The sequence below is a fragment of the Hyperoodon ampullatus genome (genome assembly GCF_949752795.1).
Source record: "Hyperoodon ampullatus genome assembly, chromosome: 5".
Classification (NCBI taxonomy): domain Eukaryota; kingdom Metazoa; phylum Chordata; class Mammalia; order Artiodactyla; family Ziphiidae; genus Hyperoodon; species Hyperoodon ampullatus.
The window spans coordinates 68,342,321-68,369,691 of NC_136918.1; the positions used below are offsets into that span (position 1 = coordinate 68,342,321).

At 40.1% G+C, this 27,371-nt stretch overlaps 1 protein-coding gene and 1 pseudogene across 4 annotated transcripts in view; one reads left to right on the forward strand and one right to left on the reverse strand.

Moving 5' to 3' along the window:
• Positions 1-27,371, reverse strand: part of LOC307053004 (schwannomin-interacting protein 1) — a gene marked incomplete at both ends in the record, with an annotated part of 607,569 nt that overhangs the window by 167,355 nt on the left and 412,843 nt on the right. The gene's annotated exons all lie outside the window — the stretch shown is intronic.
• Positions 9,526-9,835, forward strand: LOC307053237 (U6 snRNA-associated Sm-like protein LSm7; annotated as a pseudogene). The gene has a single exon. The product of its transcript is annotated as a U6 snRNA-associated Sm-like protein LSm7 (transcript).

Here is a 27,371-nt window from a genome sequence, read left to right on the forward strand (position 1 = left end):
AAACATGTAAAGAGAATAAACAGTATATCTTAATTTTTAAATATTTACATTTATAAAGAAAGAAATTGCTATGTACTAAATTCATATTAAGGGGACTGACTGTTTGTGCACCTATCCCCACCCATCCCCCCATTTTTATGTTGAAACCCTAACCCTTGATGTGATGGTATTTGGAAATGGGATCTTTGTGAAATATGTGGAAGTGCTTGAAAAAACTGATATGCATACAAACGTGCATGTGCATGTACACACAGGTCTCTCTCTATACATACACACAAAATATATATCTTATAAATGCTTAAGTGTATATGTCACACAGTTGTGGATATAATCATCAGAAGCCTAATTCCCTGATTTGACCTTGGCTAAATGCAAATAAAATGATAGATCACTATGGATTTGATGAGATGCCTTGAGAAGGAAATGTCTTGTTGACCCAAGTACTTTGAGAAGTGCTGATTATTACTCTTTTCCATAGGACAAGAAAGAGAAGGTTAGAGAACATTTACTTTCTGGTGAAAACAGGAGCACAATAAACGAGGAACATTGTTGAAAGACAACAGAGGGGAACAAAGGTCTAATTTAAATTTAAATATTGCCTACAGTGTTTTAGAATATAATATATTATAGCTCCTGTCTTTTCATGTTTACTGAGAAGAGGACGACACTAAGATTTTCAAATATTAGCAATAAATATGACCATTAACCACAAAGTCTGAGATTGCCACAAAGCTTGTAAAACATGTCTGATACAGGAAATGGTATTTGTTCACTTAGCTATAAAATATATTATAGGAAATTATATTTGTTCCCAGACTGAATATGAACTCTGCTTTCAATAGTAAGCCCATTCCTTAGTCAATAGACTCACAAGCCTAGTTAAACTCCCAAATATGTGTTGGATAGATTCTCACATGAGTCCAAATGCTTCAAACACTTGGTTCTAGCTTTCTCTTGGTAGACCACTTGAAACAAAGGGTGCTTCTAGAAGAGTCAACTTCAAACATGGTGAAGTCTGATTTATTTCACAATGTTATCTGAAGTTACATCTGGGGAGTGACAGCGGGAAGTGAGAAAAGAAAAACTAACTTCTATTGTATGAACTTATGTGTTGGTAGAATATTGTTTTTTCAAGATTTACGACATTTGTAATAAATACATTTTAAGTGCTTTGAATATGGCACAACACCATACAAACTGTTATTCATATATCGGCTGATGGGGAGGGGGCAGGGCTTAATCTTCTCTTCTTCCATGTGCTGAAGTGGACAAAAAACTACCCTCTGGTTACTTGCCATGAAGCTGAATCTGTTAACAGATGTATTTGATCAACTCCCACATTACTGGTCTGCCTGTTAATTTTTATTAAAAATCGATTTAATTACCAGCATTTAAAAGCTCAGGTGATTTTTGCATAAAAATACATTGTGGTGGATAAGATAGATTGCTGCTCTGCATGCATTCCACACACCCCTCCCTACCCCCAGAGACTGGGCAGCTAAAAATGACATTTCTAAACTGGGCATCTGGAAGTGACTTTTAGCTTAGACCAATCAGATGCACTCAGAGGAGATGTAAAAGGCAGAGGTCCCAGTTGCCCCTGGTGGCAGGCCCGTCAAGGACGCTTTGGGTTTTTCTGCAGCAGCATGCCTGACAGCAGCTTTGTGGGGACCAACGGGTGAGATCAGTAGCATCTTTTAGCTGTTGGTCACTATTTTTATTGCCAGCATGGACTTAAAAGGTGAGGTATGGCTCTAGAGGCAGCAGTGACAGCGTCAGTAGCTACCTAATCTCCAGATTGTTCCTAGAGCTAACAGTTCAGGGGAAACTGAACTGTTTCCCATCTTCCTGACTGAGGCAGAATTGGCAGCCTCCTTGGGGGATGGGTGCTTCATTGTTCTTCTGGTGGTCAGCCCTGGAGGCCCAGCCTTAACACACTCTAAGCACCTGATTCCCTGTTTGAAGCCCTTTGCCCTCCGTGCTTACAATAGCTAGAGTGGTTTCTGTTTTCTGTAACAGAACTCTGACGAATATAGAGGAAAAATAGGAGCTCTGGTAACATCCAGCCCTGATTTTGGTTATGGTAACAGTAGACTGGTAATGATCAGTGGCCTGTAGGTTGCATAGATTCCACCACATCTTAGTGAACTCCCCAACTGGAGGCCATTTTCACTGTATTTGTAGTATGTGTGTGTATGTGTTTAAGAGATGTCTCACTTTTCTTAGTTATTTTACCTTCCTGGACCCTATAGGAATTTTAGTTTGCCACCTCACTAATCCTTAGCTACACATTGGCTGAAAACGATTTTGTTTTATTTCTTAAAGGATATAACTCTTCCATTTCGAATATACTCCAAAATGCCCCCCAATCAAAGCCAGAATGCTGTACATCTAAACTGCATCATATAGATCCCTGAGAGAACCGCTTTTATTGAACTATGAAACTAGTTGTTCTATTAACCCTAAGGATGTTGAATAAACTGTAATGTCACCTCTGTGACAACACAGCAAAGAGGTTTCCTTCAAGTCAAATTTTACCTTATAAGCATGTAATAGATCAGGTTTTGCTTTTTTGCATTGGCTGTCAGAAAGGTAGGGCCAAAGGCCACCTGAGTCGTTGACTTCTCATAGCGTACATGACATCATGCTTGTATGTTGTGTATTAACCCCACCCCTGACCATGTCTCACTGTTACTCATTGGTTTTCTTTTCACCCAGATTTCTTCACATATTAAGAAGAATCCTGTTGTATTATGTTTGAAACCCATTTTAAATCCTTGTTGTAATATGATGGAGAATAAATATTTAAATAAAGTGCATTCACTTTCCCTACTCTATTCCTTGTGTTATGTCTACTAGACCCCTGTTCCTCAGTCCTCTCTGCTTTTGTGTGCTCAAGCATGTATTTCTGCCAATGTCTTAACAGACCTAGGCTATTCATGGGTGTGCTTGGGATTTTGCAATCTAGCGAATATTCTAAAGATGTGATCAAGCTGAAGAATGAGGCACCTTTTAGCAAAAAGCAATTTGTTCTGTGACAATTACTGAGTAAAAATTCCAGGAGCTACAGATTTCTGTGTAAACCAAATGCAATACTCAGTCTTTTGGGGAAGCAAATAATTACACTTCCTTTGATGATATAAGGCCAGAAAATATCTAGCATCTGATCTTAAGCTAACCTGTTTTTTCTTTTTTAATTAAACATTTTATTTTGAGATAATTATAATTCACATGCTGTTTTAAGAATAATATTAGTGATCCTGTGTACCTTTTACCTGGTTTCCCCCAATGGTAGTGTCGTAAAAAAACTATAGTACAATATCACATCTAGGATATTGGCATCAATACATTCAAGATACAGAACATTTCCATCACCACAAAAATCCCTCGTGCTGCCCTTTTATAGACACCCCTTTCCCTCCCAACCCCACCCATAACAACTACTAATCTTTTCTTCATTTCTATGCTTTTTTCTTTTCCAAAATAGCTAATCTCTTTTGATGGCATAAATGTTCATCACAGATGACTACACTACACTTACCATCACCCTTCCCCTGCTTCCATCCATTATCTGCCCTCTTCTAACCTACTCTGTGCCGGAGAAAGCCAGCCTTTGAGGATTACATTACCAGGCTCCCTTGTTCTTTGGTTTCCAGTTGGGGTCACTGGAGGCACTGGCAGAAGATGGAAGGAATGGGAGAAAAGAGGTGTAAGAATAATCATCCTTTTGTGCATAACCCCTCCCTCATGAGGCATGGGGAGAAGAAGAGGAAGAAGCACCACTACCACCACCACCAGTGAGGAGTGAGCGCCCAGATGAGGAAATGGACAGAGACCTTGGTCAGTTGAGGTGCCTGCCTTCAATGGTGAAGCTATCTCTGTCAATGAATTAATCACTAATAACCTTGACAGACTGAAGATTAGGGAGGGGGAAGGAATCCAATCACAACTGAGATTGAATTCTTTGATCTAGCAAAAAAATTTCTTGACCTGGATAAAGAATAAGATTTAATTAGATTTAAAGAAAAAGGAAGAATTGTGAGATTGCTTTCATAACAAGTGTGTGGACCACGGTTCACACTCTCTACCTTTAATGGTTTGGTGCTCCCAGCCTTAACGCTGGGATACTTAATGTCCCAGAATGTACTAGTTTGCAGTTGAAAAGGCTTATGTTTTGCCTTCAATTAATAAATTGTCATTGTCACATCATGTATATTTATGGATTATAGACAAATTTTAATAAACACTATGTATTAGGCTTGGGTTAAGCATTTTACATTCATTATTTCACTTACCATAGCCAACAACGCTGTGAGATAGATATTTTCCTAATTTGACAGGTAAGAACCCTTAGGTGCAGAAAGCCTAAATAACTTGTCCAAGGACACACATCTCATAAGTGAAAGATATGGAATTCAAGTCTATCTTTTAATAATTAGGCCATATTTTATCTCAATGAGGCATATTGCTTTCCACCAGGGAATGGAAAGACAGGGCTGCTCTTTCCAATGACCTTGGTTGCTCAGCCCTTCCCTCCTCTCCTGGATAGCTCCTACACATCCTTGATCTCTAATCAAGAGTCATATTCTCAGGGAGCCATCCTCACCTTCTTGCCCTCATGAAAGCTTTCACAGCACCATGGATTTCTTATTTGTAACACTTGTCACCACTGAAATTTATATCTGTTTAATTATTTGATCAATGTCTGGCTTCTCTCCCCTAAACCGTAAGCTGCATGTCATTTTGCCCCATTACATCTCCAGCGTTTAGAACACAGTGCCTGACATATAGTGAGTGATCAATAAATGTTTATTGGTTGATTTAATAAGACTTTTTACCTTTATTTTACAGACTTATAGGTTCTCAGAGTCAGAAGTCACCCCAGCTGCTAATTATTCCACTCACTGATCAGAAGTCCCATGGAATCATTCTAACCAACTGGTCAACCAACTGTTCTTGAAACATCTTTGGACCACTCTGACTGCTAGTGCCATTGTTCAGGGGAGCATACTAATGAACTCCAGTTTTCCTTACCCACAAAAAAGGCTTCACCCAAGTCCTGTCTTCTTCGGGCTGCATGTGTCCAGTACCTGGGACAATCCTCGTATGATCATCTGTCCACATTCTCTGGAATGTGTGCTCGCCATGTTCAGTACTCAGGATAAAGATTTGAACTTCGTATGTGTTCTGACCAGATTTATTAGACTCTAAAGTAAGATGCTAATCTTATCTATGATTGATATAGAGTTGGAAGAAATTTTCAACTTCTATTTAAAATATGTGTAATAAAGGTAATTATCTAATCACTGTCCAGTGGCCCCCAAGTACCTGTGCTGGGCCCCTCTCTTCCATGCCACTCTATTCTCCAGTATCCCTGGAGGCCAAGGATTCTCATTCACCCTATTAAGGGACTGGTAGGAGGCTTACAGGTATCCTGGACAATAAAAAATGGGGATTGGGCTTCCCTGGTGGCACAGTGGTTGAGAGTCTGCCTGCCAATGCAGGGGACACGGGTTCGTGCCCCAGTCCGGGAAGACCCCACATGCCGCGGAGCGGCTGGGCCCGTGAGCCATGGCCACTGAGCCTGCACGTCCGGAGCCTGTGCTCCGCAACGGGAGAGACCACAACAGTGAGAGGCCCACGTACCTCAAAGGAAAAAAAAAAGGGGGGGGGAATATTTACATGGGGCTGTATGGATGGAATTCAGAAAAGACTTGAGATACAAGTAAATGTTCTTAGGTTGGAAAATCCACAGGTGACATGAGGACACCTATTGATAGAAGGATTAGCAAAGTAGCTCTTCTGTCTATGCTGCGTGCAGTGTTCTTTCGAGTGGTGACTAGTAATCTCCGATTCTCCCTGGTGCTGAACTCCAGCAGCGCTGGGGAATCTTCTGATGTTGCCTATCTTCACCTCCACCAAGCCTCTTCCCTGTGGTACTTCACAGGTACCCCAGGTCAGGTCCTTTTCTCTTCCATTCCTGTCCCTAAGTGCTGTCATCATGGCGGCTGGTGGCTTGGCCCTTCATCTAATCTCTTTCTGTTTCTATGTCATGATCTCTGGGCTCTCTCAAGATGTCCCTTTTATTCGCAAAATCCTGCTTCAGAGCCGTGAAGCTGAACATGTATCATTCTTCTCTTTTATTCTCAGCCTAATCATCCTGCTCTCTTTGAGGCAATGTGGTCAAATAAAAGAAGGTTGGGAAAAGAAAGGCACAAAATTAATTTTTAAAGATATTATCCTGTTACAATTGTGTTGCTGCTAAGCCCTATCTGTACTTGTGCCATTGATCCTTTTAGCCTCAAGAACAGGATTCAAATTTTTAAAATGGTGTTGAAGAAAGATTATTTTCTGTAAAGGAAATTCTCATTTTAATTTCCAACAGAATTGCCTAATACAAAAAATAGCTTCTCATTAAAAAATGTTCATTCATTCAAGAAATATTTATTAAGCTACTGCTAGGTGGCAGGGAACTTGCTTTTCCACTTTCCTAATTTTAAAAAGGAGGTGTCTGGAAATCATAAGAATCAATATACTGACTGGCAACAAACAGGGCAGTCTTTATTCTAATAAAGTAACATTCTAGTGAGATTTTAGTATGGGTATATTCATTCATTTATTCAGTTATTCATTCAACATGTTTTATGAGCCCCAGGTCAACCTTTGGCACTAAATATATAGGAAAGACATGTCACCTGTACCCACTGTATACAGACAGATAGGCAGATAAAACAATAATTACCTTACATTGTATTTAATGTTATTTGATGCAGACAAAGAAGGCCTTGGGAGAGGGCGTCATGGAGGACTTCCCAGAGGAGGTGAAGCTAGGCTTTACTTGTAGGGATGAGTGGGAGCTTAAGAAGTGAGAAACATGGGATGGATACTTTAGAACATGAGAAAAACACAGGCAAGAGCCGCAAGAGTATGTTTGGAGAATGACAATTTGTTTGGATTTAGACCGAGTAGAATGGCTTTTGTCCAAATACAGGTCAACATACAAGAAAGAACTCAAGTTCTCTGAATTCCTGTGTTCTTCCTTTCTTAAGAATAAAACGCTCGGGCTTCCCTGGTGGCACAGTGGTTAAGAATCCGCCGGCCAATGCAGGGGACACAGGTTTGAGCCCTGGTCCGGGAAGATCTCACATGCCACGGAGCAACAAAGCCCATGCGCCACAACTACTTAGCCTGTGCTCCAGAGCCTGCGAGCCACAACTACTGAGCCCACGTGCCACAACTACTGAAGCCCGTGTGCCTGCAGCCCGTGCTCCACAACAAAGAGAAGCCACCGCAATGAGAAGACCCTGCTCGCCGCAACTAGAGAAAGCCCACGTGCAGAAACGAAGACCCAACTCAGCCAAAAAAAAAAAAAAAGGGCTTCCCTGGTGGTGCAGTGGTTGCGAGTCTGCCTGCCGATGCAGGGGACACGGGTTCATGCCCCGGTCCAGGAAGATCCCACATGCCGTGGAGCAGCTGGGCCTGTGAGCCATGGCCGCTGAGCCTGCATGTCTGGAGCCTGTGCTCCGCGACGGGAGAGGCCACAACAGTGAGAGGTCCGCGTACTGCAAAAAAAAAAAGGAATAAAACCCTGACTGTGTAAGTGGATGCCATTCAAAAGCATGCTGGTATGAATGAAGTGCATTATATTGGGGGACACTGGTGCCTCAGAAATGCTAGGAACACAAAAGCAGAGATGTGCCAGGGGTTGGCTCCACTAGCAAGATTGCTCGAGAATCCAATTTTTGTAAAATATTGTGAAAGGTCCTGCTGTGGGACCTCTAGTTCAATCCTGCAGTTCTTTTGTGACATAATTTACCCATATCTCTATGGTAGGTCAGCTACAAATCTTGGGTGAAATCCATCCGAAGCTAATGGCAAATGTAACTTACTGCCAAGCTTTGACGTGATTTTTCCTCTGCCATGTGTTCTTGGGTTAATCAGGGGGAAATGATTATGAAAAGAGAACATTTATAGAAGAAGATTTTGAAAACCAATTTCCTTCAATGCAAATGGTTAATGGAATAAGGTTTTTAGTCATTCAAACTATAAGCACCCTGGAACTTTACTTGATACTGCAGCTCAAATTCTTAAATCATTTGATTCTTTATGGATGGTCCTCCTTTCCCTCTCCAGTCCAGGCAGAAAGGTACTACACTGGCTTATAATCATTGGCTGAATTAAGATCAGAGGTATGAATTCAGCTCAAGGTCCCCAACTAACGACTCCTCCTTTACACCTCAGCACTCAAAGAATGGCAAACAGATGAAGAATAAATGCATGTAGTTTGTCAATTATACTGACAATTGTTTAAGAAAGAATTGTCATTCTTATGCTGATAAATGGAAATGCAAGAAAAATTGTATCATTGACTGGCTTTAACAAGCCTACTTGATAAGTCTACTTGTTTCAAGAGATCATCACAAACTCTTGGTATACTTTGGTTTAGAAAATAATCCTTTCATTGAACTGGAAAAAATATTTTTAAACTTTTAAAATGTATAAACCATGTATAATTAAATTCATGTGGTTGAACCTCGGAAAATTAAGGGCAGGCATGCAATTGCACTTTCAGTTTCAAACGCTGTACTCATTTTCTGAAAATTTCAATCAGAAACTAACATCAGGTTCTAAATTCACCTGCTAGGAGGAATCTGGGCAACTTATTTTCAGAGTGCATTTTTTTTCTTTGTAGAATTCAGCTTTCAGTGACTGGCTCTCTCAGATATAGAGAGCTCCGCCCCACACATTTCAAATTAGGTTATGACTACATGGGCAATTACTTTACAGATGTTCTCTGCTTAACAGCAAATATTTTTTTCCTTACCCATGTATGACACTTATAGGTTATTTGCTGAAAAGATCTCAAAAACATTATAAACATGTATGTTGCCATTTTGAACAAAATCAATTCAGGAACTACTCTTTTATAGAGTAATCTGGTCCAGTTCACTGTAGATAGTTTTATATATTTAGAACTTTTATCTTTTAGTCAGAGAAACCTCCAGATCATTCCTGGCTGCTGAGGGTCTCCTGCAGCATTACTAATGATGCTGGGTTTTGTATTTATTAAAATAATTTAATTTAATAATTTAAATTAAAGAATCTTATCTTTAGATTACAAAGAAGTATCAAAGCACAGATTATAAGTGCTGTGCGAGTGATCAGTTGTACTCAGCAAACCACCTTATTTGTGATTATTTGGTAAAGATCAAGGTCACAGGCTTCCTTCCTCCAGCAGCCAGGCAGATAACCCAAGTATGTGAAGCAGGCTGGCCTGAGGGAGTGTGTGTCCCTTCTAAAGGGAGAAGGGCTTCTTAATTCTGGTTAACAGCAGCCATACAGGAAAGTTAGTCCAAAATGCCATTCTTTCACATTTGTTGACTCTTCCACACAACCCCAAAACTCATATTTCTATTTGAAATTTCTGGATTAAAAACAAAAATGCCACGTGGGTCAAATGTCTTCAGCTTACCTGTTTTCAACCTCTGATATAAACCTAGATAGGCAGGGACGCGGCCGGGCAAGATGGCGGACAAAGAGAAGAAAAAGAGGAGAGCATCTTGGACCTGTCCAAATACATTGACAAGACGTTCCTAGTGAAGTTCTAGGGAGGCCGAGAAGCCAGTGGAATCCTGAAAGGGTTTGACCCGCTGCTCAGCCTTGTGCTGGATGGCACCATCGAGTACATGAGAGACCCTGACGACCAGTACAAGCTCACAGAGGACACCCGGCAGCTGGGCCTGGTGGTGTGCAGGGGCACCTCTGTGGTGCACATCTGCCCTCAGGATGGCATGAAAGCCATCCCCAACCCTTCATCCAGCAGCAAGATGCCTAGCGGCTGGGGCTGTCCCTCCCCCAGGACTCAGGCCACCCCTAGGAATGGAACTTTCCTTTTTGTATAGCTTACGTTTTTGTAAAATGAATGTATTAATTCATTGCTTTGCTTGTTTACTAAACAGACTAGGATTCCCTTCACCATGGACCATGTCTTAACCAATTTTTGTTTCCCCAAAGCCTAGAACAGTGCCTGGCACATAGCAGAGCACAAATATTTGCTAATAAACTGAACTGATCTCTAGATAAATGAGGGCCAGAGAAGGGTATGATTTTTTTAGAGCTGGATAAAGCTATTAAATCTTGTGGACACTTTGGAAAGTTAAACGTTCACAACTATTATAAACTGTGTCCGTTCCAGGCAGAACATTCCTTTTAGTGATCTGCAGACTTCAAAGCTCATTTTTATGGATGTGTTCTGTCAGGAGAAGATTAGGTTTGGCTTTATGTACTTTCATGGAGAAAAGATGGACAGAGGGTCTTAATTTATGTAAGAAAGTAAAAGGAACAGGCATTAAGTGAAATCCCATTATTATTTAGATTATTATAGTTTCTTGGAATATCAGAAATATTATGACTGAATTAACAAATTACTTTGGTTTAGTAGAATTTACTCACAAAGTGAGAACTGAGGAAAGCTTTCACTTTGCCTATGGAGCATGTGATAAAATGAAAAAGAAATCAGGGGATTTCTTCAGCTCCACTAGTGCCTCTGAAAATTGGTGATGAACCAAGGATTCAAGAACACTGACCAGTGGCAGGCACTACAATGACCCCCTGGGGATTTCAGTTTAGCTAGGAAATGATTTTTTATAATTCCCTTTTCATTACTACAAGTAGGTAAGCCCTCTTAAGCTCACGCATTATTTCAAGTCAACACTGATTTATTTCCCAGTTACGACTTTTAGGAAATTTTTCAGGATTCTGCAATGCCCCGACCTTTAGCCTAAGGCACCACCAGATGTGAGTTTGGATTGGAGTGGGTACTGTTATTGTCATCAGCCACATTGTACAGATGAGTACACTGAAGCTTAGATATGATAAGCCTGGACTTCAGTCTAGATCAGTCTTTATCCAAAGAACATGCCAGTAACCACTACACCCTTCTGCATTCTGAATCTTGCACCGCTGGAAGTCTTTCCATCTCGCTATCACTTCTTCTCCTGTGCTACCTTATGTAAATAGTTCACATAACAAAATAGAACAGGAGGCAAAAAAGATCAATCAGGATTAAGAGGGTTTCTATATAACCTTTAAAACACAAGAAAAATGACAAGAAAAATGGACAAATCCACAGTTGTAGTCAGAGATTTTAAAATATATGATAAAGAATCAGCATATTGAAAATATATAGACTCCTGCATATGGAAAATATGCTTTCTTTTCAAATATTTACCATGTATTAGGTTATATAGGAAAATGAAAGTTTAAATATAAATTCTTATTGAATCAAGATTATACAAACCATTTTCTCTGATGACAGTGCAACTAAATATCAAATTATCTGTTAAAAATTCCCAGTTATTTGAAAATTAAAAATCAGACCTAACTAACTCATGGTTCAAAAGGGACACAGTGTTGATAGTGGGGGATTTTTTATGTGTGTGCAGTCAGGGGATATGTGGAGACGCTGTACTCTCTTCTCAATTTTGCTGTGAACCTAAAGGTGCTCTAAGAAATAAAGTTTATTAATATTTTTAAAGGATACACACATGTATTCTTACAATGAAAATGACAAAACCTTTAGAGTTGAATGACAATGAAATTCTATCTAAAACAGGAAAGGGAAAAAATCCATAATTTCCTCTCTAGAGAGCCAGGACCACTCTAGAAAGTCTGGTGTATATTCTAGGAGGATATAGCAAATGTTTATTCTGCCAAGCTTTGTGCTTAACATTATTATATTTAATTCTCATAGCCTCTCTATGAGATAGGAACTATAATTTATTTTAAGATGAGGAAATAGAGTCTCAGAGAGGTTGATTTGCTCAAGGTCTAACAGTGGGAACTAGCCTTACATTAAAATCTAGGTTTTCTGATTACCATACCATGCATATGGTCCATACTGCCTGTACCCTGCTTTTTTTCCTCCCTCTTACTTTACTTTTCTGTCTCAATACTGCATCCTTTTCAGTGAAAGAATTGTATTTCCACCATTACAAACAACAGAGCAGTGGAAACCCACATACACACACGTACTCTATTGTCCAATTACTTCCTTGAAATTACTACAAGTTGTATTCTTACACCAATTACTTATTTCTAAATTAAGATCTAAGTATCTTTTATTCCATTTATCTCTCCTTACTTCATGCCATTAGTCTGTTGGAGAAACTGGGACATTTGTGGTTGGAGAAACTGGATTTTATAAAATATAAAATTTGGCTGATTACTTCCTTGTGGTATCATTTAACTTGTTTCTCTATCCCCTCCATTTGCTATAAACTGATAATTAATATAGAGGTTTGGTTAGATTCAGATTAATTTTTTTTAAAAAGCAAGAATACTTTATAAGAGCCAATTGCATTTTTCTGATGAGAGCAATCCACTTACTTTTTTTTTTTTTTTTTTGGTATGTGGGCCTCTCACTGTTGTGGCCTCTCCCGTTGTGGAGCACAGGCTCCGGACGCGCAGGCTCAGTGGCCATGGCTCACGGGCCCAGCCGCTCCACGGCATGTGGGATCTTCCCGGACCAGGGCACGAACCCGTGTCCCCTGCATCGGCAGGCGGACTCTCAACCACTGCACCACCAGGCAAGCCCAATCCACCTACTTCTGATGTTCTAAATCACCTTTTGTTAAGATTAAAGTCTTTCTAAACAGTGGGCGTGGTTGCCCCTGAGGGCTTCACCAAGTGAACCAAGATGGCCTGGCATTACAGAACACCAGTCCCAATGACGCCTGTTGTATTCCCTAGTTGTAAGTATCAGGCACATGAGATCTCTGCCCAGTGCATTTTCTCCACCTCTCCTTTCCTTCTTTGACCAATTCAGAAGCTTCTCTAATGTGCTTCTCTTGAGCACAAACTACTTGCCATCTGTTTCCTGGGGTCAATTTCCATTGTCTTACGGATACTTTGACTCTATTTCCTTATGCCACCACTAGTACTATTTAAAGGAGAATTTCCACATGATCCTGCTGTATCTGGCTTTAATGATGAAGACTTGGAGGCAATTTTGCTAAGATTCTACAGGTTACCCATGTCACTGTTCATTTTCCCATGTCTATTCTTGCCTCTCCTCTTGGACGTGACATTATCATGTAGGCTTACAACCACAATGTGAACAATTCTCCAGCACAATTTTAGTTTTCTCTCCCTTGCTTACCTCTCAAGTCTGCATTTTGTGATAAGCACCCACGATGGCTCCGTTTAACTCTCTTCCCCAACTGCTACCTGGTTTTACTGGGTTCACGCCAACCTTCAGAATGTGACCCAGCCAGAAATCCAGATCTAATGTAGTGGTTAAGAGCAGAGGTTCTGGACGCAGGCAGACCTGGGGTTGTAACTGAGCTGTACCACTTTCTAGCTGCCAAGTTATCAATACATACAAGCGTAAGTTTCATCTTCTATAAAAAGTGGATATTGGGGCTTCCCTGGTGGCGCAGTGGTTGGGAGTCCGCCTGCCGATGCAGGGGACACGGGTTCGTGTCCCGGTCTGGGAGGATCCCACGTGCCGCGGAGCGGCTGGTCCCGTGAGCCATGGCCGCTGGGCCTGCGCGTCCGGAGCCTGTGCTCCGCAGCGGGAGGGGCCACAGCAGTGAGAGGCCCGCGTACCGCAAAAAAAAAAAAAAAAAAAAAAAAGTGGATATTAATACTTACTATATGGGGTTGCTGTGAAGATTAAATGAGGCAGAGCAAATGCCTAGGCCAATGCCTGGCCCATGTAAACACCCAAAGAACGGAAGCACTATGGTTAGTGTTATCACATCCCCATGCTCATCCTATGCCTCTAGCCCTTTAGTTTCTACCAGCCATGGAGACATAGTCAGTATATCATAAAATGGTATTTAATAGAGAACAGATATAATAAAATGATGAAGCAAAGTCAAATTTAATAAAGTCTACATAGTTTAAAATAATAAAATGTTCCTGAGGGTATAATAAAATAATAAAATTATAGAGCTAGTAGGGGGTCTTAGAAGCAACCAAATCCAATCCCTCACTTTACAGATGAGATCACTGAGGCCCAGACAGGTTGAACAACCTTCTCTGAGCTCCTCCACCTACTGAAAAGGTGCATTGCAATGTGCACCCATGTCTGCCTTTGGCAGGGATGTTTTCCTCTACTGTGTATGCACTTGATAATGACTCACTTGAGATTTATCTTTTGGCCTTGTACTAATGACTGGGATTATGAAACTGAAATCAAAAATAAAAATCTCTCAGTTGTACTTCCTAGGCTTTCTGATGAAATGAAAGAATCAACAGGAAAAAAAGAAACATGCTTACAAAGTAGCGGGGACAGAGTCTTTCAGTAGTGGAGCCAACATCCGTTTCCCTTGCTGGTAGACAGGGTTTGGTTCCAGAGACTGTGTTCCTATATTTAAATGTTATGTTCAATGAAAGAACAAAAAGATTCAAAGAGTTCCCTTTGAAGATAATTAGAAAATTACCACTATAATACACAAAAGGAGTTTTGCTGTACCTTCACATTTAAGATCTGTGAGTGGAGCAAGTAGAAAATGGAAAGCAAGGCACCATGACAGGCCACTGTTGAAAGGAGGTCTGTGTGATGCCAAAGGTGAGGTTTAAAGATTACTCACTTTTGCTTCTCTTTAACTATCCCTTTAATCTCTGTCTCTTGCTAATCATTATGCATAGACAAATATGACTATCAAATTTTAATTGTACCATCACAGACACGTATAAATGATGATAATAAAATAGCATTTGCAATCTGCTTTGGTAATTTTTGGACTGTAACTGTGCTTTAATTTGTACAAATGAAATGCATTTGATTTGTCTTCAGAGTCATTATTATTCTATGCAACTTTTTTTCCCTAGATTATCCATTCCAGTATTGGTGTTCTAAAAACTTGGTTGGTGCATATTAATACCATAATAATTTTAATCTTTCAATATTTTATATTCAGACAGTTTTCTGAATTAAACTTGGTTGTATTTCACACTGTTCATTCAGTTATTCACTCACATTCATTCATTGACTCATTCATTAATTCAATAAAATGATCAAAGCACCTACTCTGCTTCAGGCACGATATTAGACCCTGGTGATACAGAGGTAAATAATGTACGGCTCTTGCCTCATTAGACCTACTGTCTAATGGCATCATATTCATCCTCTTGGCCTTAATTAATTACAACATATATGCTAGTGACTTTCAGATGTCCATTTCCAGACTGGTCTTCATCTTATTCTCTGAACTTAGGTCCATGCATATTCAAATGTCCACTGGACAACTTTACTTGTTTGTTTCCCTCAAAACCTATGTGTCCCAAACTGAGGTTTTTTCTTTCTCTTAAAACCGCCTCTCCATTCAAACATTCCCAATTATCGGAATGATACCTACGATCCTCTAAATCCAGAAATTTGGGATTATCCCTGACTCCCTCTCCCTCATGTCTTTTTTTCTAATAAGTCAATGAATCCTGTCAATACTACCTCCCAAGCAGCTTTAAAATTTGTCCACATTTCTTCACCCCTACCGGTACATCTAGTTTCGTCTACTATCATCTCTCATTTGGATTAGTAACAGTGTCCTAATTCGTGTCCCTGCATTTAACCTCTTCCTGACACCCCCAACCACTCCATTCTCATGGGCTGCCACAGCGATCATTCTAAAAGGCAAGTCTTATCATGTCACTCCCTTCTTATCTTATTCTGATCAATGGCCTTCCCATTATTTGGGGGATAAGAACCTAAATTCCTTAAAATGGCTTCCACAGCTCTCAATTCTCCCAAGCCTCTACCGCCTCTCCAACTTGGTGTCTTGCCAGACTGTCTCCATTTGTGGTGAACTCCTTTCACTACAAATGCATGTGCTCTCTCGTTTTTAGGTCTTCCATGGGCTGACTCTGCCTAGAACATGCCTCAGCCTCAGCTGAAGGAAGGCTCCCTAGAGAAGCCTTTTCTGACCTTCTGGCTCGTGTTAAGAGCCCCATAACCTGCAGAACCTTCCACTTTCCCTCCTATGACACTTACTCACTTTATTGTTATTTCTCAGGTGTCTTTCTTCCTTCCTAGACTATAAGAACTGGAGAGTAGAAAACTTGTCTAAGTTGCCCACTATCGTATGACATATGGTAAATAAATATTGGTTGAATAAATGAATGAGGCTGACAAAATAAATGTTATCTATGATTGATGTTCTAATAGGAATATTCATAGAATGCTTAGGAGCTCAAATGAAGGACATCTAAATTGGAGTTATGGTTCAAGGAACACATATACTGCTCTTAGCACAGTGCACAACACACTGTAAATGGAGTCTGAAGGATCAGTAAGATCAATGAGAGTTAATTTGACTATTCATGGTGAAAGGTGGTAAAGTATGCCACCCCAAAATGTGCCCCTTTGGCAGAGTTATTTTGAGCTGATTATTTTGAGAAACAGCAGACAGAGGAAAAGCTTTGAAAACAGAGTAGAAGTTACCTTTCTGTACGTGAAATTTATATGTATAAAGGGAATCTCCATTTATTAGAGTCTCTCTCTCTTTCTTTCCCTTTCCCTACCAGGGAGAGAAAGATGACTCTAAATCACCAGAAACTCTCTTGAATGGAGATTTAAAAGAATGTAAATCTACATAACAAACCCTCCTACTCATGGTCATCTCCCCATAACTGGCCTCCTCCACACCATTTTTTTTTTTTTTTTAAGCTTAAGATGGTATTTAAGCCTGGATTCTAAAGCCACCTCTTTGAGAGTTACCTATTTTTTCCCTGGGCATCTCTCCTATATACATGTTAATAAACTTGTTTGCTTTTATTAATCTGCCTTTTGTTACAGCTGAGAAGTTAGAAGGACAGAGGGAAAATTAATTTTTCCTCCCCTACGATGAGAAGAAGGGCATTCCAGGAGGAGGCGGTACATGTGAAATAGCGCAGGTGTGAATCAGCAGAAGTTACAGAAGTCACACGCTGTTCTATACAGTTGGAATAAAGAATGCATGGGTGGATGGTAGGCTGCTGGGAAAGGAAGCTACTAATGGAAGCAAGATCTGATCATGAACCATGTGTCATAAACCAAGGAGTTTGAATGTTATTCTGAAAGCTGTGGGGATGCAGGCCAAGAAGTGACATATATTTTGGAAAAAATTCCATGGTTGCTTTTGGAGGGATGAATTTGATGGATGGCGGTGGGGGCCCCAGTATGGTGCGTGGTGGTGGGTGGTGGTAGACTGGACTAATCAGTGAGGGGGTAGGGCAATAATTCAGGCCAGAGGTGATAAGAACCTAAATAAGACAGTGACAGTGAAGATAAACCCATAGGGCTTGGTGACGGAGGGGATAAGGAAGGGTTAGTGAGCAGGGAGGGCCTTCGATCATTCCTAGGATTCTGGTTTGGGTGAATTTATAGATGGTGTCTTTTCTCTGTAAGTTCAGGCTGGTTCGGGGGTAAGATAAAGAAGGTAATGGCTTGTATGGGACATAGAGACATTTACTGAAAAAGCAGTGAGATGAATAGTGGCTAGATCCTCATACCAATACCAGAGTGCTTATTTAACCAGGATGTAGCCAAGGAGGCTCAACTCTTGAGTCCCAAACTAACTCCTTGAACCCTATCATGCCCGGAACTATTGAGACAAAAGCCACATGGTGCCTTGGATCTCCCTGTCTCTTGAAGACTTCTAAATCCTCAGTGAGAAAAGGAATGAAGGAAGAAAAAAAGGAAACTAGATGAAGGATGGAGAAGCTGGGTGTGAGAAGCTGGGAGGCAGGGTTGAGATGAAAGTGAGGATCAAGTTGTGATTTATTTGGTAAGAGGAAAGGACACGGAGAATAAGGAAGAGTGGGGACTCTGGAGGAAGGATCAGTAGCAAGGCAGGGGGACTTCCCTGGTGGCACAATGATTAAGGATCCACCTGCCAATGCAAGGGACACGGGTTCAAGCCCTGGCCTGGTAAGATCCCACATGCTGCGGAGCAACTAAGCCTGTGTGCCACAACTACTGAGCCTGTGAGCCACAACTATTGAGCCCACATGCCACAACTACTGAAGCCCGTGCTCCACAACAAGAGAAGCCACTGCAATGAGAAGCCTGCACACCGCAATGAAGAGTAGCCCCCATTTGCCGCATCTAGAGAAAACTTGCATACAGCAGTGAAGACACAACACGGCCAAAAAAAAAAAAAAAAAATAGTAGGGCAGTACCTGGGGAGGTAAATGAAAGCCTGTAATGGAAGAGGAAAACATGGCAGTGGCTATGCTAACTAAAGTCATATTAAGGGTTTGGTAGCTGAGAATGACCTAAGAGTGAGAACATTTAACACTATTCACTTTGCTGTGGGTCCTTTTCAGACTCCCATTCAAGGCACTTAAGACAGGGTCAGCATAGGGCCTATAGTGCCCAGTGCAGCCCCTTGCATATGGTAGGCACTCTACAAGTATTTGTTGGATGTATTCATAAATGAACACCAAAGGTGCAAACAGTGGTTTCCTTTAGGAGGAATTCTTGCCACGAAAACTGTGGAGCAAGAAGCTCTAGAATTTTGGGGATGGAGCTTGTCTTTCACGGTGGGGACAAGTCTTCTAAATAACTTGGTGGCCTGTTAATTGCACTACACAGCAATCAGTCAAGCACTGGGGCCTGCTGTGATAGATAGTTAGTCCAATCAACCAATCTATCAAGAATCTCAAAGCAATTGAGCAGCTCAGTTGGATGGGACTGAAGTGCTGTTGCATTAACCCCAGATACCTGGTTTCAAGGAAAATTGAGCTGAAATATCCCTATTCTATCAATCTCATTTCTGGAATTAGCAGTGGGCTCAAGAGAAGACTCCTTTCTTGAATCAGTGACAGGTCTCTTAGTTGTAAACTTAGTAGATTTGGGTTATTTGAACATGTGATCATTTAACTTTTTAAAAAATATGCAAGAGGTCATAATTCTCATTATAAAAGTATTTTACTACAATGCCTGGGAATTGAAAGGCCTGCAAAAGGCTCTGTTGATCCCAAGCTTAAAGGTTAAGTATATCATGACATGATGGAAAGGAAAACCTAGGTCTTACAGAAGAGACCTTATCTATACACAGGTGTGTGTGTGTGCCTATATTCACCTACTTGTACTCACCACGGGCCTGAATTTACTACTACAGGCTGAATAAAGCACAAAGTGAGGAGTCAAGTGAGACAGAGCTATAGTTGCTGTGGAAACCATAGCACTGATCTTCATGACACATGTACCCTGAAGACTAACACTCTGTAAATGACTTAATAAAGAATAGATTCACTTTTCAAAAACAATCTCAAAAACTTATTAAACTGAAATCTTAAAAATGGGAAGTTTCTATAGTTTTGTTTTTGTAAATTTCAGCTCTAGGTGAATCCTTTTTTCATAGCTAAATCTCTGATAATTGGAGGCTTTTGTTGTTGTTTGCTTTAAATACAGATGTATAGAATAGAGGCTGATTCCATAGGACTGATATGGGCTCTATCAGTAGTTAGAATCAGAGATATGCTAAAAAACTTATAGATATTCCAGTGTATTCTTTTTTTTTTTTTCCTTTTTTTGCGGTACGCAGGCCTCTCACTGTTGTGGCCTCTCCCGTTGCAGAGCACAGGCTCCGGACGCGCAGGCCCAGCGGCCATGGCTCACGGGCCCAGCCGCTCCGCGGCATGTGGGATCCTCCCGGACCGGGGCACGAACCCGTGTCCCCTGCATTGGCAGGTGGACTCTCAACCAGTGCACCACCAGGGAAGCCCCCCAGTGTATTCTTAATGCGTTTTCCAGTTGGTCTACGGGAACATTTCAATTCTAGCTGAAAGAGGCACTGTACTCTCTAGTCTAAAACATTAATGGTCAGCATACCAAAAGTGGCAGCTCATTTACGTATGTTGGGACCCAATTAATCCTTTCTGATGACTTTATCTACTTGGTTTATATCCAAGACTGCTGGCAGGAAAATCATCTCTGTATTTCTTTCCAAATATAAAGTTGGCAGATTTCACCTGCTTCTCTTTATATATATTTTTATCCTCAAAGGAAAGAAAGATCTTAGAATTTTTGTGAAAAACAGTTACTCCTTCAATGAAACTCAAATTATTTTTAATAATGATAAATGTTGTAATATTTTTAGGTGATGAGTAGAGTCATTTTTGAACCATCAATGTATGGCATGATTTCTCATTGAAAAACAAAACCCTCCATAATGACATTTAGGGGTGACATAATCATGGTAACAGCATAGCCCTATTAATTTTGAGATTAAAAGAAAATGGATTCTATCTTCATAGCTACTAGCCAAAGTAAATATATCTTTGTTCCAAATCTTCTGTTATCTCAATAACACTATTTTTGACCTGTGTTATGAGAAATGCATGGTAAATTAATACAATTTGCCAGTGGCCTGCTCTTGAAACCTATGGGCTGATCGAATCCTTACATAACAAAACTCTGTGGCCCACACATTTTTGCCACAGGATAATTTTGTTATACCAAGTTCATTGTTAAACACGTTTTCTTTTTGTAGAGACTGGATAAGAAAAGTTGTTGATGCAGCAGAATAATATTTTGAAATATTACTGACTGTATTTTTCCTTCTCAGTAATTTCCCTTTACTCTCAGCCTGAGAGAAATATACGTCTTAGAGAAGGGAGAACACAAGCTGGTAAAAACGGAGTCATACTCTTAGCTTTGAGTTTTCAAAGACAGTCTTCAAAGCCAGAGCTTTCAACGTTGAGAGCAAGATTCTTGATAAGAGAAGATTTTTTATTGTTATTATTTGTTTGTGGTTTCCATTCCAAAAGTTTGAATATCAAGACAAAGTATGGAGGTCTCAGAGCATAGAGTTGATACAATAAACATAAAACAGGAAAAAGTTCTTCAATAAGCACAGAATATTTTCCTGCAGTGTTAGAGGAGACAGAAGCATTTCCTGGATGGATGAGAAGCTTGGCAGAGAGGGAGAGGAGAAAAGAGAGCTCTCTTTCCCATTCTGCTTGAGTCTGGGTAGGGAGGGGAGTGGGGTCATGAAAGACAAAATGTCCAGAAAAGTTTGGATCTGACTGAGAGGGGATTTTTGCCCCACTTCTTGTCTGGAAAAATAGAGCTCCCTAGGTGAGGTTTTAGGCAGAGAGGACCTGAGGCTGTCCCATGGAGATCGTATGGCCCCAGAAGGTAGCCCAGCAGCTGGGAATTTTCCATGTTTTCTAAAGGCACAGGCTAGGACTTATAGTTGGGATGAACAAGAGTTATCTGAGTGAACAGAGTGCAGAAGTGAGTGCGGGGGCTTTGATGGTGGGTACAACTGAGGAGAGAGGCCAATGAATGCCTAAGGAGGGGAGAAAGTAGGATTAAAATCCAGAAGAGGACAGAAGACCTCACAGACCCAACCACCATCCAATGATGTACAAAGCCCTGGAACTTATTTAGTTCTGAGTTACTGAGTACTGATTACTGAATATTTACCCCAAGGAGACTAAGTGTAACCTGGAGATGTAATCAGTACATTTGAAATTCCACATCAGCAGAAATAAGGGCTCAGGAAGTTCAAGTATGGAGAAAAAGACATTTATCTTTTTATATTAATTATTGTACTTTTTAATCTCCAGAGATTCTATTTGACCCTTTAAAAAAACTGCTTTGACAATTTTATAGATTCATGCTCCTTTCAGATATTTTCAAGCTTTAAAATTTTCTTTAACTATGATAAGCATTTTCTTTTAATAATCTGAATGTGGTAATTCCAATATTTGCAGTTTCTGAGTGTCTGATTCTGCTGTCTGTTCTTCCTACTGGTTCTTGCCCCTGCTGCCTTGTTTCTTTGTGTGCTTGGTTACCTTTGATTCTGTGCTGCTCATACCACTTGAGAAAGTATAAGTTGAGGACTCTCAAAGGCTCAATAAGATGAGCTTTATTTCTCCTCTGGAGAAAGTTTGCACTTGCTTCTTTTGGGGGCTTGAGTAGACAGTCTGGTACCACTCTAAACTAGATTTTGGGCAGTGATACAAATTTGGGGCTGTATATTTTAGGCTTCAAATATTCCTATGGTTACAGCCTCTTGGGGTCTGGGTTTCCTTTTCTTTTCTTCCTGCTCCGCTCTGTGCTGGATTAAAGCAACTCTTTCCATGGCTCTCTGAGTGGGGTGGGAGGGGATGAGCTGACCTCTGTGTTCCACTTTAATATGGGGTTCTCCTATTATACTCTCCACATTTGGTGGGCCCTGGGATCTGATTTCCATTCCTCTCACCCCAGGAATCCATGGAAGCCACAGCTCAGTTTCATAGTCCAAATAGGCAAATGCCCTTGGAACAAAAGCAGCTCCTAGTGCTTGGCCTACTTTTCTTTGTTCTCATCTATTCTGGGCCTGGTAATGCCTTACTATGTTTTGGCTTACTGATGTTTTTTAATAAGATGAAAATACATTTTATTCAGTACTTTTAGTAATTTTCAATAGGAGGATTGATCTGACTAAATTAGCTCAGCATTGCTGGACATCAGAAGTCATGCCTGAATTATGTGAGTGTGAAATTCATGCTCACTAGGTCTATGGTGAGTTAAGAAAAAAAAAATTAAAAAATGTTCTCAACTCTGGAATGGATCAAGAGAACTGACAGAATAGTACTGTTCCTTTCTAAAAGCTCCTTGTAGTTTTGGCAAATCAAGCAAATTGGTTGGGTATGTTTGGGAATTTAAGCAAGTTCTTTTCATAAGTGTAGTAGAGCTATTTAAGAAAAAAGTATAAGACAAATTTAATGGTATCATGCTGATTACAGAAGTAAAGAACTGCAAATAATTGTCATTTACCTTTTCCCCTTAAATTTTGGGTCTTTGATTCTAAACAGAATCTGGAACATAAGTAGAGAGCACATAAATTATTATTCAGAATTAATTTTCAAGTAACGAGAAAATAAAAGCCCGAGGTTTTGAAGACATGAAATAGCTTTGTCATGAATTTTGTGTCATGTTTGCTATAATGGCTTTAATTGAATTATTATTACTAAGTCCTTTAAAAGGATATAAAACCAGTAGGAGACCAAGTTCCTATTGCAGAACTTGGAATCTTTTTGGGGAGGACATGCACATAAAAATGTAAGCTCCACAGGGGGCAAGGACTTTTGTCTGTTTTGTTCACTACTGTATTTCCGGGGCTGAGCGCAGATCCTGCTATGTAGTAGTGGCTTGATAAATATTTGTTGAATGAAGGAAACAACTCAGATGGGTATAACTTAACAATGAGAAAGAAACTGACCCCACTTGCAGTGACTTGACCTGAGCTCCAGATGACACGAACAACTCTGAGGTTGGACGGTTAGGTGAGACCCAGCTGCATCTTGAGAAAGGTTTTGAAATGTGATGGACAGACCATGGACTATTGATAAGGAAGCCTTGCAGTGGGCTAGATGGGGAAGGGTTTCACACAAAGGAAATAAAGTGTTTGCAGACAGGAAAGGGATATAGTAGATTTAATCTAGGACAGTGTTTTTAAAAAATTTATTCTATCTACCAGAGTCTTATCTCCAAATAAATTTTATGAGGCAGCACAAGTGGAGCTCTGGTTGGAATGGGGATGGAGAGCCTGTAAGCCAATGTTCCACTCTGCCCTCCCCCCCTGCAGTGACAGCCCCTTTGGTTCTCGATGGAACCTCGAGAGCTTTGCTGAGTAGTTTGAAGGCAGCTTATCTTGGCCCAAGTGGACAACTGGGCTGGGGAGGAGTTGGGGACAAGGCCAGTGAGAAGACATTGGGGAGACAGAGGGAAGGCCTTTCATCATCAAGGGACAATTCTAAATATAATGAGGTGATCCAAAGGAACCATGCCATATTTATCATGGTAGCATGATAAATGTAGACCTTTAGGAGTGTTCCAAAAATGATAGAAGGAAAACACAAGGGTAGGACATCAGCTAAGAGACAGTTGCAGTGACCCAGGTGCAAGCTGTGAAGCTCTGAACTTTAATGTTCATGTGAATTATCTAGGTAGTTTATTTAAAATGCAGATTCCTAATTCCTACTTCTAGAAATTCTGAATCAACAGGTTTGAGATGGGGCTCAGAAATAGGAATTGTAACAAGCATCCTTGATAATTCTGATGCGAGATCAAATTTAGAGAAATAGTTATAACTGAATATTTCTCACTTCTACTCTCCTCCTCTTTGTTAATTTTACAGTTAAAAGTATATTAGGGACCTAGAGATTATCATACCAAGTGAAGTAAGTCAGACAAAGACAAATATCATATGATATCATTTATATATGGGATCAGTCATAAAAAAGAACAAAATAATGCCACTTGCAGCAACATGGTTGGACCTAGAGATTCTCATACTGAGTAAAGTAAGTCAGATAGAGAAAGACAAATATCATACGATATCGCTTATATGTGGAATCTAAAAAAATGGTACAAATGAACTCATTTACAAAACAGAAATAGAGTCACAGATGTAGAAAACAAACTTATGGTTACCAAGGGGGAAAGGGGGGGAAGGATAAATTGGGAGATTGGGATTGACATATACACACTTCTAGACATAAAATAGATAACTAATAAGAACCCACTGTATAGCACAAGGAACTCTACTCAGTACTCTGTAATGACCTATATGGGAAAAGAATCTAAAAAAGAGTGGATATATGTATATGTATAACTTATTCACTTTGCTGTACAATAGAAACTAACCCAACATTGTAAATCAACTATACTCTAGTAAAAATTAATTTTAAAAATTATATTAGGGATATAGAGATTATCATACTATGTGAAGTAAGTCATACAGAGAAAGTCAGATATCATATATCACTTATATGTGGAATCTAAAAAAATGACACAAATAAACTTATTTACAAAACGGAAATAGACTCATAGACATAGAAAACAAACTTATGGTTACCAAAGGGGAAAAAGGGGGAAGGGATAAATTAGGAGTTTGGGATTAACAGATACACACTACTATATATAGAATAGATAAATAACAAGGACCTACTGTATAGCACAGGGAATATAGGGAACTATATTCAATATCTTGTAATAACCTGTAATGGAAAATAATCTGAAAAAAAAAATCTGAAAAAGAATATATAAACATACATATATATCTGAATCACTTTGCTGTGCACCTGAAACTAACACAACATTGTAAATCAACTGTACTTCAATAAAAAAAGTATATTAAGAATAAGGAGGAAGGAATGACTTAAGTCAGCACCATCTTAGTTATTTTCTAACATCTTTATTGGAGTATAATTGCTTTACAATGGTGTGTTCGTTTCTGCTGTATAACAAAGTGAATCAGTTATACATATACATATATCCCCATATCCCCTCCCTCTTGCATCTCCCTCCCACCTTCCCTATCCCACCCCTCTAGGTGGTCACAAAGCACCGAGCTGATCTCCCTGTGCTGTGTGGCTGCTTCCCACTAGCTATCTATTTTACGTTTGGTAGTGTATATATGTCCATGCCACTCTCTCACTTTGTCCCAGCTTACCCTTCCCCCTTCCTGTGTCCTCAAGTCCATTCTCTACATCTGCATCTTTATTCCTGTCCTGCCCCTAGGTTCTTCAGAACCATTTTTTTTTTTTTAGATTCCATATATATGTGTTAGCATATGGTATTTGTTTTTCTCTTTCATCAGCACCATCTTAAATTGAAGGCATCAGTGGAATATACAAATGAAACAATGGTTTGAATGTCAGTTGTGGAATTTGAGCCCAAAGGGAATTTTATAAGGATTGTGCTGGTAGAAATAACTGCAGTTGCCAAGGGACCCAGCTCAAGTAGGGTCGTGCTCAGATTACATGCTTTGTCTGGTGTGCTTAGGTCACCAGATGGTCTGTCCATTTCAGTCATTTCTGTGATAATGTCCTCTGGGGATGTCTAGAAGTACATAGTTTCCTTCTAAGATCTAAATTTTCAAAGATTTAGTATTATAGCCCAGTCATCTATTGTTTTGAATTTATCATCCACAAATTCATTTAAATTCGTTGATTTTTATTTTTATTTTTTTGTAGTTCATTGACATCACTGTAACCCAAATATAAATGGGCGTGAAGTAATCAAGCAGCTGAACTCTGACGAGATGCACCAGCCACTTTCTCATGTTTCTGAGCTGGAGCTGAGGTCTTTCCTGAGGTCATTTCATGCTCATCTGGCTTTCCTGGCAATTATTCAACCTTAGCAGTATCTTCTTCAGACACTCAGTATTCACTTAATATGGTAAAGAAAAGGGAAGGAAAGAAAACTAATATTTATTGAGTGTTCACTATGTACTAGGTCTTTTAAATATGTTATCTCATTGAGACGTTGGATTATTTTTATTTTAACGATGAGGAAACTGAGGCTCAGAAAGGATAAGTAACTGAGGTTTAGAGAAGTGAAGTGAGTTGCTTAAGATACCTCGCAGCAAGACAACAGAGGAAATTAAGCAGGAAAGGAAATAGAAAAGAGAAAGTTTTGATCACTGGTGGCCATTGAGAATGTCTCCAGCTATTGAGAATAATGTGTATTCCCTGCTGGAGAGTTTGGGCTCCTGTGGAAGCTTCCTTGTGCGAGATCCAGCATCCTCTTCCTGGAGGCTCCATGCAACACTCAGAGGGCTACTCCCTATCTTCCTACAATCTCCCCAGGCACGTGTACAGACTGTAGGGACAGGGTTCAGACTTACCCTTCCAGAAATGTTCTAATCCAGACCCTCTCTTTTGTAGACAGAGTGAGCAGTGGGGCAGAGGTGGTGGTGATTTGCCTAAAATCACAGAGAAAGATTGTAACAAGGTTGGGAGCAGAAACCAGACCTCTTAGCCCCTGAGCACCTCCCTGTGCTAAACCAAGACAACGTGGGTTTCCGTTTGCTCCTTTGAAAGTCTAGCTATGACGTCAATGGGGAGCAGAGAGATGCTTTTGACCAAGAACTAAAGATGAGGAACGTGTCCCCGGACTAGCAGAACTCCAGTTAGAGAGTGATTAGAGCAGTGCTTCTGCACCAGGTTCTAGGGAAGCCGAATGCTCGCTCCCTTAGATGGTCACCATGTGGTCCAGGAAGAGTTCTTGATGATCAAAGTTTGGGAGAGCTAGATTAAAGATATATAAGTGCCTTTTCTAAGAATGCATGTCTATATATCTGAATATATACATGAATCTCTTTGGTGTACACCTGAAACTAACACAACATTGTAAATCAACTATACTTCCAAAAAAAAGTACCTTTTCTGAAAGATCTCTCAGAACCTTTAATATATTAATGTGATACTCAAACTCCAAGATGTGTCTATTAAATACATTTGTGGACAGGCTCCCCTTCTCACCACCTCCCCACCTCCTTTCCCTGACCTAGCACAGAACACCTATTAGTAGCACATGGGAAGGTCTGCGGAACATAGTTTGGGTAACACCAAGTTATGTCAAGTCAAGTAACTAAATTGGA